This window comes from Rhea pennata, chromosome 2 (assembly GCF_028389875.1).
Source record: "Rhea pennata isolate bPtePen1 chromosome 2, bPtePen1.pri, whole genome shotgun sequence".
Lineage (NCBI taxonomy): Eukaryota > Metazoa > Chordata > Aves > Rheiformes > Rheidae > Rhea > Rhea pennata.
In genome coordinates this window covers 138,166,646-138,183,791 of record NC_084664.1, presented here as the reverse complement: position 1 = coordinate 138,183,791, position 17,146 = coordinate 138,166,646, and the positions used below count along the sequence as shown (strand labels likewise).

Genomic DNA, 17,146 nt, shown 5'->3' with positions numbered 1-17,146 from the left:
TTCCAGGATGCAAAAGCGGGAGAAAGAATCAGAGTGAAAAACAAAGTTATAGAGAGAGAGAAAGAGAGATTTGGGCAGATCTCAGAGAAGGCATAGTGAATGTGAAACATTAACAGACAAAAAAAGAAGGAAGGGTTAGGGAGGAGGACAGGTTGCAATGACAGACATGCAGGAGCCATTCAGAAAGTCATATCCAGGAGTGATTCAGAAACTTGTATCTTTGGGAAAGATAGATTTTTTTTTTTTTTTAGGAAAAGGATGTGGCTGGATGAAAGCTTGGAGGAGTTTAGGTACAGCCGAAAAGTCATCCAGAGAGAAGAAAGGTAAAGAACAAGTCAATACTGGCACTGCAGTTTCTGTGCAGAACTTTCTGGTTTATCTGTGTTCTTAGACTTCTCCTGATGGTCCTGCCTGAAGATATCCCAGCTGTGCATGCGTGATGGTACTGCATGAGTGACCTGCCGTATCAGGTTCATTTCTTCTATTTATCTTCCCAGATGAGAAAAATGCTCGTTTTTTCTTTTCATAAGTTTATTTTGCTCATTTTAGGAGTGGAGGGTGTTTTTAATATTTATGCCATGATTATGAAAACAGATAGAGCAGGAGGGGAGGACAGTCACGTAGGACAGGAAAGAACTTCAGTTTGATATGCAATTAATTGGGGGCACTGTCAGCTATTTTAAAAACGTATGGGGGGGAAAGGATTTCCTGCTCACATGGAGGAAGGAACATTTGAAAGCAGAAATATAAACTTCATCCTCTCAAATCTCCTAAAAAAAGTGGAAGCAGCACACTGTTTGGGGGAGTACAAGACTGGACTGTGAAGTCATTGTACAAAGTGGGAACAAATTGATGGATGAACACTTTATGCAGGGTTCCTACTTCCAGAGGTGAAGGAGAGTTTTCTATTTCTAAAATAGAAATAGAAAACGTGTTACAGCACAAATACATATACGTTTTTAGTGTACTCCTAGACAAAACAGTAGTCCTGTTTTGTCTGGATAGCTAGACTGCAAGAAAGCTACAATAAATTTTCCTCCTGCCCTATTAACATTTCTATTTGCTCAATTTTAATACTTGGATTCCTAATCTTTTATGGCTCCATAATGCATAACATATTTCATAGGTTACTGGAGTAACAGTTCAACCTTTGTTCTCCAAAGATAAAAGCACAGCAGAGCACAAACTACACGTACAGCCCTAAATTCCGCTCACTCCCAGTTGTATGGCATTACTAGCACGTTTCCTTTCTTTCCCCCTCTCATTTTCTTTTCTGCGCTATTCCCGGTTGGATGTAGACAAAATTAGGTTTGAGCCAAAGCAGCAGATAAACAGGAGCAGGAAAGACGCTACTCCCCACCTCTTGTTTTGGAGAGCAAAAAACACTCCCCGGTGAGGTAACGCAGCGGTCAGGAGCACAGGGTTGATTTGGGCAGATGTCTGAGCGCTGTATAGGCAGCCTGATGACCTTCCCCACTAACCCAACGTGTTTCCTTCTCTTTATGTCTTCCTATGGGGCTACCTCTTCTCCCCGCCGGCTCTGCCGTTTCCTTCCCCTCTGCGAGGGACCCCCTATCGCCGGCCGTCAGCAGGGCCGCCAGGTTCCGCTCCCGCAGGTGAGAGCAGCAGGCTATTTCCGCCTCCAGCTCCTCTTCCTCTTCCCCCACTGCTGCCAACTCTTGCAATAGTCAGTGTGCTGTTTTTTGTTTTGGGGTTTTTTTTTCCTGAAAGCCTCAGGTGCAGGAATTATGTGATGATGCAGGAATTTCATCTCCCATTGAGGATAAAATATCTTTAGCTCCAGTGGTCCAGAGTTTGAAATGTGTTTGCTGAAAGTTAAAAACAACAGAAGACAAATAAAAGTAAGGGTCCACGTTTTGGTGGAGGGAGAAGATTAACTCAGTTTTGAACGCCTGAGCTTGGTGATACAGCCTCTCTCGCGGCTGCTCTTGCGAGCAGAGGCAGCCGGTGCCAGCAATAGCTGACACTGTAGCTGTCTAGCGGGAGCACCTGAGCCAAAGCAGCCGGAGGAGAGAAGCAGCCCAAATTTCATTTATGTCTCAGCTGCTTGGGGCAAGACCTTCTGTGCATTCAGCGAATGAGGAAAGGAAGATGAAGGCTGTGACAGTCCAGGGTCCCTTGTTCCGATGGTGCTGTAAAAACTGGTCTAGAGGTCCAGCAGTCTCTCTCTTTAGTAAAATGACCTGTATAAAAAGGACTTTCTGGAAGTAACATCAATTTGCTACTTTAAATTGTTGGACCTTTTTCATCACTGCATACTTTAGAGGTATCACTGTTCCTGTCCAGTTGAAAGAAATGTTGATAACAGGAATGATTCATCATTATTAAAAGCACAGAGATGGTGGGAGGGAAGACATCTCTGCCTTAACACATGCAGAGCCATCACCTCTCATCTATATTTACTGAATCATTTGTTGGAGCAAATGATTTCTAGGGCAGAAATGAGGTCCCGACTTTCTAGGGTGAACTTGGAGTAGCTTGGTTTCAGAAGAAAAGTATGTGTAAGTGCAGCTGTACAGTGAGGAGTTGCAGAATAGGTGTCATTCTTGTGCTAAATCATTTGCACAAAAGAAACATTAAAAAGGAGCATATGCCTGCCTGTTGTTTTGACTGACATAGCTTCTATAAATGATGGTGCATGTGGAAAATGATTGGAAATAGTGGCAGAAAGCACTATATAAGGATACCATAAGTACGTAACATTAAACTAGGCTTGTTCTACAAAATCAAAGGTAGTAGGAAAGAGCAAGAGAAAACGTAATCTTGTTTTAGTGGTTAGCAATAGGCTATAAGCACAATTCTACTTTTTATAGCTACAAACAGTCCAATGCTAGAATGCTATTCATCTTCTAAAAACTTAGATGAGATGCCCAGAGACTGAAAGGAAATGAAGTAAATATCTGAGCTATTACATATGGACTATTGAAAAGAATATTCAGATATGAGCATTATTTTAGAGTCAGGTGACCTGCCTACACTCACTGTGTTAACTAGTAAAGAGTAAGAAGTCTCAAAAGCTTTAAGCATAGGCAATATGATGCAGACTTTTTGCTTTTAGGAAACATGCCTAAATACAGTCCAGCTTGTAAGATCGTTACGTGATAGATACCTAGTTAGGTATTAGTCACTCACACGCTAGTTCCCTGTATCCATGTATCACAGGTCATCACTGAAACCTGAAGGCTCAGCCAGAGGCTGAGGACCTTTGCTCATAACAGGTATCTATAGCTTGGAGAAAGGGAGAAGTTTCCTGGTGGGGTAAATAGGAGGCATCTGCTCCCAGAACAGGGAACTTGTCTACTCCAATAAGACTATATCAACTTAAAAACACAATAGTCCAAACACTATAATGGGATAAAATGGCTTGTGCACCATCCAAGACTGCTAAAGGTTAAAAAAATATATATCATGTGCCATTTTTGGTGGTTACAGAGTGGAGAGATTCCTTCTGATTAACTCTTCTCTAATAAGTGTTTTCTTCATTGTTGTTTGTTGCATTTACAAGGCCTTTTTTTTTCCAGAAGTTTACTCACAGCCCTGTAGTTTTTGTGTAGGAAGTCTTCCCCACATGTGGCCCTGTGATTATTCTTGAGTAGCTCCATGCAATGATTAAAATTGTTTCCGAGCTCCTTTGCTGGTCAGCAATTCCAGGGGGCGGTGACCTTCCCCTTCTCCAAACCTACATGTTATCCTCGTGTTTTCCAGGTGCAGAGTCGCCCAGAGGCCGCAGCCGCTTCGCCGAGCTTCCCCCGGCTGCCCAGACCTTTCGCCAGACACGAAGTCCGTCCATTCGCAGTCTGCAAGGAGCAAGTTTTCCAGCTAAGCCTCGGAGCAGCACTTCCCACTTGCCGGTGTCTTTCCTGCCCTTGGCCCTGTGAGAGGCCATGGCAGTCCCCTCGCCATGATCCGGAGCAGCGGTGCTCTCCCGAGCCCTGCTCCGTGCAGCCCGGGCACCTCCGAGCGCACGCCTTGCCTGCTCCGCCGAGGAGCAGCGTTGCCTGCCGCCCTCGCCGGCCGAGGCACCGCGCGCCGAGGCGGGGGCCTTTCCCACTAGGGTGAAAGGGGCAAGGCTCTTCAGGCAGACAACAAAATCCTAGCAAACTTGCAGTGTTTTCAAAGCAAGTGACAACACACTTGAAAGAAATATTTGAGCCATTTAAGATAAATCCTGTTTGCTTTACTTGCATGAATAGATTTGCTCATGTAAGCGGAAGTCAGATGAGCAGAATGTGGCAATGTTCATTGCATTTGCAATTTCTATATTGTGTATTTTTCTCTTAGAGCTTCAGGCAGAACTTTTTGAAAATAACTCCTTTTTTTCTTCTGTGACAATCAGAAAACCCGCATATGGCTGGGTGGTGACCAACACTGGCTGGCAGTGGTGACCAACATGGAGTAATTTGTCCTACAGTAAAATTAAGAGCATATAGAAGGGTCTGCAGGATGTGTGTCATGTACATTATATTGGCAGGAATTGTAAGGGTCTGAACATCTGCATTTTGGTGCAGACCACTGCAGTAATGATGCTGTTAGTAGTCAGGGCTTTTAAACAGGGTGTCTACCAACAGGGTTTTGAGTTCCTAACTGTATGCAACTAAGCTTGATTTTCTTCTCTAGGGAGCTGAGTTCATGGCTCTGCTACTCTTTCTGCCGTGGGACTGACCCTTAACTCTAAATACATGGTTTGTAATTTCTTTTTCTAGGCTCAGTGTTTTTGTGGTCCTCCACAAGGGGACGGAAATCTCTTTCTAATTTTGTTGCCCTTAGGATCCCATGAGCCAACTGGTTTCATTTAGGTCTTTCACTGTGTCCTGGATGCAGTAGCTGTGGATATCATGTGCTCAGGATACTATGTTGGCCTCTATGCATTGCCACTGCCAGGCAAATGTGCAGAGCCAATAGGAAAGTTAAGCAAAGCCAAGTGACAAGGGCTGGGTTATTTTTATTACATGCCATTTCCTCATAGCTGGCCAAAATAGTCAGAACCCTCCAAATTGTCAAATTGCAGACCAAACACAGACGAAAGCTGAATGTGAAGGAATTAGCAGGCAAGGCCGAGGCAGTACCATTTCGTTAGTGCCTCATCCTCTTTTTCTGTTCCCATTTTGGCAGCAAGAACATACAGCCCAGCATGCACTCAACGCAAGAGATAACAGGGCTAAGCCAGATGTCAACTGCTTCAAACAGATCTCAGACCTCGAGGTGTGCCCTCAAACAACCACATCATGGTGGCTCTTCCTTACTGAATTGTCCTGCATTTGCTTACAAAAAACATGCAAACTAGTTCTCAGCTGCTAACCTTGCATGGCTCTCTAGGGATCTCTAGGGATCACCAGATCTTTTTTTGTTAAAGATGGTGTAAAAAGGGGGCAGGTAGTTACTGTTCATTCTTGCAACCAGAGGAGAAACAGTGGTAGTGTTTGCCAGAATACATTTCTTTGCTTTGAAAGATTTCAAGGCACCAAATCATTTTCTAAGGGATATTTTAAATAGAAAAGTAGAGGAAGAGAGAAGGTTGTAGAGACCTCACATAAGATTTCTGTAAGTCTCTGCAGTGACATGAAAAACTACATCACATTTGCAGCATAGGAACACATTCCCTGGGTCACATAGATATTTTCATAAGTCCGCTCTGCTTGGCAGACAACCTAAAAACTCCTTTTGTTAGCAAAAATGCTACCATCTTCTCTTCTTTGCTAGTATCTACGCTCTTCTTTTATTTCTTACTAAGGATAATTTTCTTTTGTATGTTAAAATTTGTTTCCTCTCTTCCCCGCTCTCCAGAAGGCTACGAGTGGTTTGGGACAGGGACTCGGCACCGGGTCAGGGAAGCTGCTGCAATCTCAGAGCTGAATGGGACATCGCCGCAAGGACCGAGCCGGAGAGCACGTTTGAGCCACAGTAGCCGAGCCAGAGGCAGCTCCATCTCCGGCACTGCTGGAGCTGGTGCAAAGGTGGCTACAGAAGTGTCATCCACTGCTGGAAAGAGATGTACAAAGAAGACTGCACTTAAGGTCAGGCAGTTACCACGTCCCACATAGTACTGTTGCTTTCCTTTATTCTGGACGTCTCACTCCGTAATAGAAGCAGGTTTACAAGAACTATAATAATAATAATAATATAGGGAGTAAGTTTCTGAGATTTTATCACATGTAAGCAGAATCTTAAGTGTAATCAATTTCAGTCACTTCCTTTTAATTCTCGAACAAAGTTTGCTTTTAAATGCCACACCAGATTTGATGTGGCAAAGATAAATGGAATGCAATTAGTTCTACTATTTGCTTTGATGATATGCTAAATTATTTCTTACAACAAAACATTTATTATACAAAGCTAAGAAGTTATAATTCAGCTTTTAACACATCTATTGTGAATCATAGCAAACTGATAACAGTTTAAAATTGATTTATCAAAATATGAAAAAAGTTATTCCATGAAACAATTCCATCAATGTGTAAGTCGAAAACCTTAATTTTACTGCCTCTTACTGATGGCTTTGATCCACATTCACTTAGTGAATAAACATGTTTAAGCAAAATGTCTGGATTTAAATGTTCTCACAGTATTTTTAACATAATACCCTCCATATAGTTAATAAGACCTTCCACAAGACTTGTTTTCACCAAAGCTGAGCCAGCCATTGCATTGAAGTCATTGAATTATTTGAATACTCATGCAATTTACTGAAAAAACTTAATCAGAACTTATGCAAGAAGCCGAAAGCTGTCAGTTGGTCTTATCTCTATCATCATCCCCTCTAACAAAAACAAATAAAGTAACAATAACAAGAGAATCCATACACTTAAACCAACCCTCTTGTCTATGACAGGAATTCTTCAGTGCATTTCTTGGGAATTTGTAACCAAAATAATTATTAATGATTTTTTTCCTGAAATTCATCATGAATGTGTCACAATAACTGCAAATTAATGAAATGAATGTGCTCTCTGAAAATACAAATATTTGATCTTATGAATTAAGTGTTAACATTTAATATACAACATTGCTTTACTGTTCTGTACTCTGAATTTCCATTATCAGTCCTGTCCTCCAGTGCATGTCTTGTTAATGTGGACCTAACCAGATATAGAATGTAAAGGCCATGCCTTATAAAATAAAAACTGAAAACAAAGGTAATAGTAGAGCACCTGATCCCAGAAATCATATTTTGACTAAAAAACTAAGTGTCTAGATTTAAGGAAAAATGACTTGCCCAAATTTTACCATTTTTTGCAACATATTAAAGCTACCTTGTGAAGGTCAAATTTCAACAGTTCAATGCCTGGTAAAACTCCATGGTGGCAAAGTCAGGGCATATGGACACTACCAGATCTCCAAGACTTTGGAAAGCCTTGTGTAGAATTAACTATCCTAGCAGAAAGACTATGCAATTTTTTAATGTGTCACATTACACTGACAGCCTCAGCCATAAAAAAAAAAAAAAAAGGCCACATAAAATTACCATAGGAGCTTTTAAAAAAGTATTAACATTTATGAAAAAAATCACATTTTCACCTGTATTCAGAGTTCAGGGACTTTAAGGGACACCTATCACATCTTGATTTGTTTTACTGCAGGTTTAAAAGAAATGTAGGTGCAGTAAATTCTAGTTACCTGTTGGAGAAAAATCTTTCACTTTATAACATGAGGAATTAGAGAAGGGGGCATTTAATTTACCTTTCGGTGGTTATCTTGCTTAAGATGACCAGCCAGGCCTTGTGCCACCTGCCCTGTCCACTTTCTCCGCACACTCACAAGCTCCCTCCCCAAGCCCCCTTTGCTCCCGTAGCCCTTCCTCTCTTCAGGCCGCTACATGTCCCCCTGTGCACGGCTGCAGCCCATCAGCCATACCCCTGGCCTTATACTCCCCCATAAATTCCTTTAATCTGTTTCTTTTTCCTTCCCTTTGTCTAATTCCTCAGGGTGTTTTGCTCATCTTAATACGTTCCTCCTGCTTGCTGCTTCTACAGTCTCGTTTTCTGAACTTCCATGAACTTCACCTTGTTTTGCAGAGGACTTTTCTTATCCACAACACATGGTTTCAACCTTGCTGAAAGCAACTTAGCAAGCAACTTAGCTGGGTTTGTGACAAAAAGATGTAGCCACTTTCATAAGGGCAAACTCTCATTTAATCCCATTGAAATTAAGAGGAAGAGGTGAAAATTATGGATAAAGGCAAACTCAGAAAATGTACAGTTTTTCAGGATAAACACTTAAAAACATCCCAAATACACAATATTTGCAATAAAATCTTGAAAATTAGTAACCATGTGTTGTCCCTTCTGCCAAGTAATAAGTAGAAATGTTGACATAAACGGCGTCATATCATCTGTCGTGGGAAAAAAATTGATGATCTAGACATTCAAAACATTCTTCCTATTCTGCTGTACATATAATGTGTTCATAAATCTGTTCACCTTGAATAAAAATGGCAAACACAACAGGAAGATTTCACATGCATAATCCCACTTGCAGAACCACAGCTAAGACAGTGTTGTGTTTGGTACCCTTTATTCTAAAGCACTGTCTCGTTATTGTCTTTTTAAGCTGTCTGGTTTCTAAATTATGATCAGAAGAATATTCCCATCACTCAGACGACATCCTGTCTCCTGCCAACCCTTTAGCTGGGATAACATTTCCTTGAGGTTCTCAGTCTGGATAAAAGAGGCCTCAGCAAACTATGCATGACTGGGCTAGGGCTGCTTGAAATAGCAAGCTGCAAACTCAGCAGCATGTATTCATCTCCCCTACCTCTCCCATAGCAATATCCATAAGGATTTTGACAGACGATGCTTGACTTTTACACTTTGGTTTCCCAATAAATATCAAAAGAGCAGTATAAGAGCTTTTTTTCTTCAGTTTGAGAGAAGGCTATAGCTACTGACAAAACCACTACAGTACGTTATTACAATAAGGGCAGTTCATCATATTCACTATCTGTTCCCTTCAGCCGTGATGGGATACAGCTATGTGATCCCAGCTCTCCAAAGTCTGATTTTTTCCAAGGTAGCACCTGCCTTTATTTCTAGAGATTCATGTTAAAACTCTCACCTGCAGCAGGTCCTGGAGGCCATTTTTTCCTAAGTAGAAAGGATTCAGTGAATAAAGTCCCTCTCTTCTTGTGGGAGGGGGCTGGATAAAACTCACATTTTGCACATTTTCCATGCCTTCTGCAGCCCAACTAGCTGCTTATATCAAGATTAGCACCTCTGAATGGTAAAGATAGAAGCAAGAGTTCAGTGACCGTTTGCTGGGTTCAGCCCGTTTGGCTGTCCAGCCTGGACAGTAATTTCTTGGAAGCAGCCACAGCCTACGCTGCCTCTTGGTTGGCTGATATTTGGCAGGTGACTGGGGATAAGAGGTGTTACGGGGAGTACTTGGGGCTTTTGAGAAGGAAGGAAAAGTGTGGGGATACGCTAAGGTAAGCAAGGATTTTGCAATATGAAAATCAAGGCACAAATCATAGGCGAGCAGACATGGTTCCTGCTGCTGGTGGTGGAACAGATTGTCTCATTTGACCACAGTCTGGATGAGCTTATATGCAACAGCAACAGTACAAAGCTATGGGGCCAGATTAATGTTTTGGTTTGCCAGAGTCCTGCATGTGTGATTCAAATTATGCATTCCCGTGGCATTCTCAGTAAGCAACTAAATGTAATATAAAATAAAGGGAATACTTGCAAAACACAGAAAAGAAATCACTTAGAATATAACTGATTAGAAGTGTGCAGCTATGCTTCCCGCAACATGGGGGTTGATTTCTTCTGATTGCAGTACCAAGCTGTCACTGCCGTTTCTTGCTTTAGCATGAGATGCCAGCTGCATGATACCATTAGCATTCCTCAGACACCTCATCAGCCACGGTTTATGTCTCTGTCTGAGCACAACTTTGGAAAACCAGGTCATTCTCTTGGCTCATCCTCCTCTGATAACTCATGTTTTCTTCCACTGTTCTGAAGCTGAGGACAGTATAATTAGTTTTCACTAATGTTCAGTTCTATGTGCAACTGCTTTTGACTCAATCCAAGAATGAAATTTTCACATACTTTGCATTCCCTAATAGGAGAGAAGCTTTAGACAAATTTGAGAGGCATCAATTTTCCTTATATCATAATGGTGCGGCTGATATTTTACAAAAGACCACAGAGAATACTAATGACATGTTAAGTTTTCAGTACTCCCAGAACAGAGAAGAAACAGGGGAGATTCCAGAGAAAATATTAAGTTATATACCTATCCATGCCAGATAACAATTTGTACTGCAAGGCTGTCTCTATAATGAGCAACCTGATATCATGCCCTTAAACAGAAAAACTGCCTGGAATTTTATTTAGCTGCTTTGGGTTAGCAGACAAAGTAGAATCCTGATATTCCAAAGAAGATGGAAGGGGAAAAAAAGGAAAGCAAAAATCAACCCAAACCCCAAATCAGAAGTCCAGGTTTTCATAATAAGACAGTGCAAATGATAGCTTTTTAGCCTGGTAGGAATATGTTTTGAGAAGATTATATGCAGTGTGATACACTGACATTAACCAACAAACCTCCTCCAAAGGCCAAGTGGTTTCATGCTATGAGTAAATAAACAAATTGAAATATCCATGAAGAATTATCTGGATGGTACAGTATAGCTTGTATATTGGCAGGGTGACTGTATCAGTAATTGAAGCTGCATTAATGTGCTTGAGCGATGCTCTGAAAGTGTCACCACAATGGCAGTCACAGCATCAAGTGAACCAGCAAAGCAGTGCGAGGAGGAACTGTGAGCTGCATATGGTCCTTGCCAGGAAATGTGCTCAGGGGTTGGCATGCCAGAAGACTATTAAAAATAATATGATTCAAATAATTAAAACAAACAATATTACTAGTCACTACAGTAATTACAAAATCAACAAAATTGTATGCAGTATTTCAGGAGATAAACTCTGAGGCAGTAGATACAATATTAGCCATTCATGCCCCCTCATCTCAAAGACGATCTCTTTCCACAGAAGCATTAACTTTAATTTCAAAGAGCAACACCGTGTTTTATGTATTTTGGGAGGCTGGAAAAGATAAGAGGGACCCTGAAAGTAGAGTAGGAATTGATGGCGCTGGAAAAGTCTACGTTCCTCTTTGGCAATGTCTTAGGTTAAGAAGTCCTAAACATACAAGTGTAATCTATTAAAACTCTGCAAAGGAATAAGCAGAATTGCAACCCTGGACTTCAGGAGAGTGGACTTTGGGCTCTTCAGAGACCTACTTGGAGGACTCTCATGGGTTAAGGCCCCAGAAGGAAGGGGGGTCCAGGAGAGCTGGCTAATATTCAAGCATCACTTCCTCCAAGCTCAAGAGCGGTGCATCCCTATGAGTAAGAAGTGCAGCAAAAGGGGCAGGAGACCTGCATGGGTGAGCAAGGAGCTCTTGGCCAAATTCAGACAGAAGAAGAAAATACACAGAATGTGGAAGAGGGGACAGGCTACTTGGGAGAATTACAGGAATGCAGTCAGAGTATGTAGAGATGCAGCGAGGAAGGCTAAGGCCCAGCTGGAATTGAGTCTGGCAAGGGATGTCAAGGACAACAGGAAGGGCTTCTTCAAATACATCAGCAGCGAGAGGAGGACTCGGGAAAATGTGGGCCCACTGCTGAATGGGGCGGGGGCCCTGGTGACAAGGGATCCAGAGAAGGCAGAATTACTGAATGTCTTCTTTGCTTCACTCTTCACTGCTAAGGGCAGCCCCCAGGAAGCCCAGAGCCTGGACGTGAGGGAGAAAGTCTGGAGAAAGGAAGACTTTCCTTTGGTTGAGGAGGATAGGATTAGAGACATTCTGGGCAAGCCTGACATCCACAAATCCATGGGCCCAGAGGGGATGCACCCACAAGTACTGAGGGAGCTGGCGGATGTTGTTGCCAGGCCGCTCTCCATCATCTTTGAAAGGTCCTGGAGAACTGGAGAGGTGCCTGAGGACTGGAAGAAAGCCAGTGTCACTGCAGTCTTCAAGAAGGGCAAGAAGGAGGACCCAGGCAACTGCAGGCTGGTCAGCCTCACCTCCATCCCTGGAAGGGTGATGGAACAGCTCATTCTGGATGTCATCTCCAGGCATGTGGAGGAAAAGAAGGTGGTCAGGAGTAGCCAGCATGGATTCACCAGGGGGAAATCCTGCTTAACCAATCTGATGGCCTTCTATGGTGGAATGACTGGCTGGGTAGATGAGGGGAGAGCAGTGGACGTTGTGTACCTTGACTTCAGCAAGGCTTTTGACACTGTCTCCGATAACATCCTCCTAGGTAAGCTCAGGAAGTGTGGCTTAGATGAGTGGACAGTGAGGTGGATTGAGAAGTGGCTGAAAGGCAGAGCTCAGTGTTGTCATCAGCAACGCAGAGTCTAGTTGGAGGCCTGTGGCTAGTGGCTTCCCCCAGGGCTCAGTACTGGGTCCCATCCTGTTCAACTTCTTCATCAACGACCTGGACGAGGGGACAGAGTGCCTCCTTAGCAAGTTTGCTGATGATACCAAGCTGGGAGGAGGGGCTGACACACCTGAGGGCTGTGCTGCCATTCAGAGAGACCTGGAAAGCTGGGCAGAGAGGAACCTCCTGAGGTTCAACAAGGGCAAGTGCAGAGTCCTGCACCTAGGGAAAAATAACCCTAGGCACCAGTACAAGCTGGGGGCTGACCTGCTGGAGAGCAGCTCTGCAGAGAAAGACCTGGGAGTGCTGGTGGATGACAAGTTTACCATGAGCCAGCAATGTGCCCTTGTGGCCAAGAAGGCCAATGGTCTCCTGGGGTGCATTAGGAAGAGTGTTGCCAGCGGGTCGAGGGAGATGATCCTGCCCCTCTACTCAGCCCTGGTGAGGCCTCATTTTGAGTACTGTGTCCAGTTCTGGGCTCCCCAGTACAAGAGAGACTTGGAGCTACTGGAGGGAGTCCAGTGTAGGGCTACGAAGATGATCAGAGGGCTGGAGCACCTGCCCTACGAGGAACGGCTGTGAGAGCTGGGCCTCTTCAGCCTGGGGAAGAGAAGACTGAGGAGGGGATCTGATCAATGTGTACAAGTACCTGAAGGGAGGGTGTCAAGGGGACGGGGACAAACTCTTTTCAGTTGTCCTGTGTGACAGGACAAGAGTCAATGGGCAGAAATTGAACCACAGGAAGTTCTGCCTGACCGTGAGGGGGAATTTCTTCCCTGTGAGAGTGATGGAGCACTGGACCAGGTTGCCCAGAGAGGCTGTGGAGTCTCCTTCTCTGGAGAGATTCAAGGCCTGCCTGGATGCAACCCTGCCTAACATGCTGTAGGTGACCCTGCTGAGCAGGGGGGTTGGACTAGATGATCTCCAGAGGTCCCTTCCAACCTACTGATTCTATGATTCTGTGTGTATTATTTCATTCAGTTAGGTGAAAGTTACAACTCATTGAGCAAGAAATAGCTACCAAAAAAGTCTGAAGATGGAGTTAGTGGGAATACTTGTGCTTCTACAGAAGGAGACACATTTTGAAAAAATTGTACATAAGGATGGGTGATCCTGTTTTTTCAAATAGAGGGATTTTATAGATGCTTCAAATACATTAATTTTACTATCACCATTATTCAAATAGGATTTGGCAGAGAAGGCCACAAAACGATTAAGCTTGTCATAAGTCCAAATACAATAGAAGCACAAGTTCAAGATATTCTTCATATGTGCGGTTCTGACTGCAGCAATGATTGTCTTATTTTTCCACTTCACCTCTTGCAAGACATTAGACTACAAACAGATCACAGACCACTAACTAATTTTTGTAAGTCAGATCACATATTAGCTGTTTTCTGAAGTAATTAATTTAGAAGAAGTGTCCACAGTCAATACAAACATGCTAATAAGTTTAAACATCTGGAAATCACATTACCGTGAGCATCCACACTGCATTAAAACACAGCTTTGGTTCACAATGGAGCAATCAGAATTTCACATATATAGAAGTCTAATACTGAGGCTATGATTACACGTGATGCACAAGAATTAATTAAAAAAACCCTAGAATACAAATCCTTCTTTGAAATATTTCCAGATTTGAATCTCAAATCTTAATTACACTTAAAGTGTAATTTGTAACAGAGAACACTTTACTATGACTGGACTTTTCTTACACGCTGCAGAAAGTAAGGTAAAGGAATTTCTGTTCCACACTTAGGCCCATGCTCTTGCAACCTACCTTCTTCAATGATACTGTGACTACACAAATATGGCAATATAGGCATTCTTCTTATCTGTAATGCAACTACTGAACTTTTAGGAAGAAATTTATAGCTTTCAGTTGTCTCCATCCATACAACAAACTGTGCCTTCTCCATCCCCTCTGGTGCAGAGTTAATACCTTCTATTTAGATCCCATACTGAAGAGGACTGCAGTGTAAAAAGCCCTTGTCTATGAATAAACTGTGCAAATAAAAATATGCAATAAACTACAGACTTTTTGAAATGTTTTAACACGTATCTCCAGGAAAACAAAAAAAGTCTGTATCCACAACATATTATTATGAATGCCCTTTTCAAACCATTGCATAAAACGTTGTAATATTTCTAGGATGAGTTACTATTTCACTGCACCCTATGATTTTCTTTGCACAGGGCAGTACATTTCTTGGCAAGTGGCAGAGCCGCGGCAGGGCAATGGCTAGTGCAGATGTGCAGCATGCAGATGTGCAGCACTGCGCCCTGCTGGAGAGCAGCAGGTCGGCAGCGCCAGCCTCCCCTGCCGTCTCAGTGCCCCTCCTGCAGCGGGTTTCAATCCCACCCCTGTAACTGCCTTGGACACTGTATGTAGCGTATGTTATCCACCCACATCTAACTGATTTCTGATTAGTTACTAATGTTTAAAATCGGGTAGAAACCCCAGGACGGCATGACATGATGAGTGCAGAGCAGGCAGATGTTTAAATACACGCAGGCACCGTAGCAAAGGTTGGAGGACAGGCCAAGTTTGCATATTACCGTCTCTCTTTGTCCATCTCACACAGTTGATACTTCTGTTGCATAGTAATTGAGCAACATTATTTGATACTTTGTATGTGATTAAAATCTAAAGAAAAAAAGCCCAGGCCCTCTCCTATTCCTAATCCTTGCACCCCGCTATGTTAAACTTTTCATCAAACACTTGCATTAGCACTCTTGGAAAAGACTATTAATATTCCTACAGACATATGTCATTAAATAGGAAAAGCAGAAAACGCTGCAGATCTCCAGGAATACACTCAGGACACCGTGCAGAGGCCTTAGTGGAGAGCACCGTCATGAAGCACTCCAACCTTTGCTGTGGTTGTGCAATGATGCTGCAAGGGCCCAGAGGATAGTAATTAGTTGTGTAGGAAGAGTAGGTCCATGGGGCTGAGCTGAGGCCCCAGGCGCTGAACAGCAGCCAGCCTGATGGAGCTGCTGAAGTCAGAGACTTCACTTCAAAGCTGGTGGAGGCACTGCCATGGTAACACCTGCAGCAGCTGGAGCTGCTCCAGAAGGTTTGGCTCCAGCGCCAGCGGCCCATTAACGTTTGTGTGCTGTGATATATTACAACGAAAAAGCAGGTTTGTCTTGCTGCTTTCTCCCATTGCTAGCAGGGAGAGTCTTTCCAGTGCTCTATCTGTACTGGCATCTTTTATTGAAAGAATGGTTTCTGGAGCATTGATTTCTCAAAAAAAAAAAAAAAAAAAAAAAAAATGCAGGAGGAGTCTGTGATCATTTTTTAGTATCCTGAAAAATGAAGCTGCAAAAGAGGAAGATCTGCCTTCCTTCATCTGCCTTTTTATTACAACAATAGTTTGTATGCAAATCAACTTTGTTTGCCTCAGGCTTACCACCGTTTTACATCTAAAGCATTATGGACTTGAATGTTATCCATGTAGTACAGCCTTCTACCTCAATCCCACAAGAAATATATAGTATTCACCTCATAGATACAGGTAAAATAAAAAGAGATATTTATGGGCCTTCTTTTTAATAAAATAAAATGGCAGTTCACTTCCCACCACATAAAGATATATTTTAAATAACATATAGCCTGACATAAATATTCTTCAGTATCAATAAGAAAAAGGTTAGGGCAGCAAATGACAAAACAGCATGCCTGGCTCTTTGGGTAGCAATACCATAAAGAGCTGTCTTCTCACCCTGTGCATCTTAACTCCTGTCCTCATTACTTAAAGTATCTACAAATAATCTTTTAAAATAGCCCAAAACAAGGCTCTGCGTGACAATGTTGTAGGCTGCAAATAGGCCTTCTGCCTCACTGCTAAAGGGCAGTAGTTTCCCCCAACACCACTCCAAGCTACTGACAGCTGCTGTGCTTGGTGGACCATGCCTCATGCTGAAAAGAAAGTATTGTTACCAAAAAGACTGTTTGAGACTATTTTTTAAATGTCATCCCAAAATAACATGGTCCTGAAACACACATGGCTAACAAATGCTGTATTTGCTAGCACAGGACAATTTTGGTATTTGTGTACTTTTGGAAGGGATGAGCGCTTGTAAGTTGATAGCTGATCCCATAAGAACTATGAACTCAGAAACTGCTAGGGATCTCTCCTCCGAAATTCAGGTCCCTTTAATGCATCTCAAAGTATATTTAACATCCAGTGATAGGGGAATCACTTTTAGCTGGGCACAGAGCCCTCGCTGAGGCTGCTCAGCCTAGAGAAACACTTGGATGCCTTTGGCTAGAGCATGGTATAACACAGAAGGGTTCAGCCTTTCCTTTTACCCTTCAGCTTAAGACACAAGTACAACAGACCAAACGCTCCCTGGGCTCAGGAGGGTGGGAGCATGCACATGAGAGCAGTACTCACGCTCAGGTCTTCTGCTGGCTCTGGCAAGCCCCGGATGGCCGATGAGCTGCATGTTGGCCTTCTCCAGCCTCCTGCATCGTGCCAAAGCTCACTGCGGCTTCCCATCTCAGCTGGGTTCACAGAGAGGACAAAACCCACCACCCCCCCAACTCAAACCAGGCCTTTGTGCCCCTGCAAGCTTATCAGCACGGCTGAAGCTTTAATTTCTTGTTTGCCTGTTTGTGTCAAGAAATCTGCAGTCACTCAACAGACGTGTTACTGTGTGCGACTCCCTGCGTTAACAACTAGGTCAACTGACGGAGGAAAGCGCTGTACACGCGGGAGGCTCCTGCCC

The 17,146-nt window shown here is 43.1% G+C and overlaps 1 long non-coding RNA gene across 1 annotated transcript; it reads left to right on the top strand.

The window, feature by feature from the left end:
* The first annotated feature begins 4,551 nt into the window (after window positions 1-4,551).
* Window positions 4,552-7,327, top strand: LOC134137457 (uncharacterized). Its single transcript, XR_009957704.1, has 3 exons — window positions 4,552-4,703; window positions 5,134-5,223; window positions 5,806-7,327. It is a non-coding gene; the product is annotated as an uncharacterized LOC134137457 (long non-coding RNA).
* The last annotated feature ends 9,819 nt before the right edge of the window (window positions 7,328-17,146 follow it).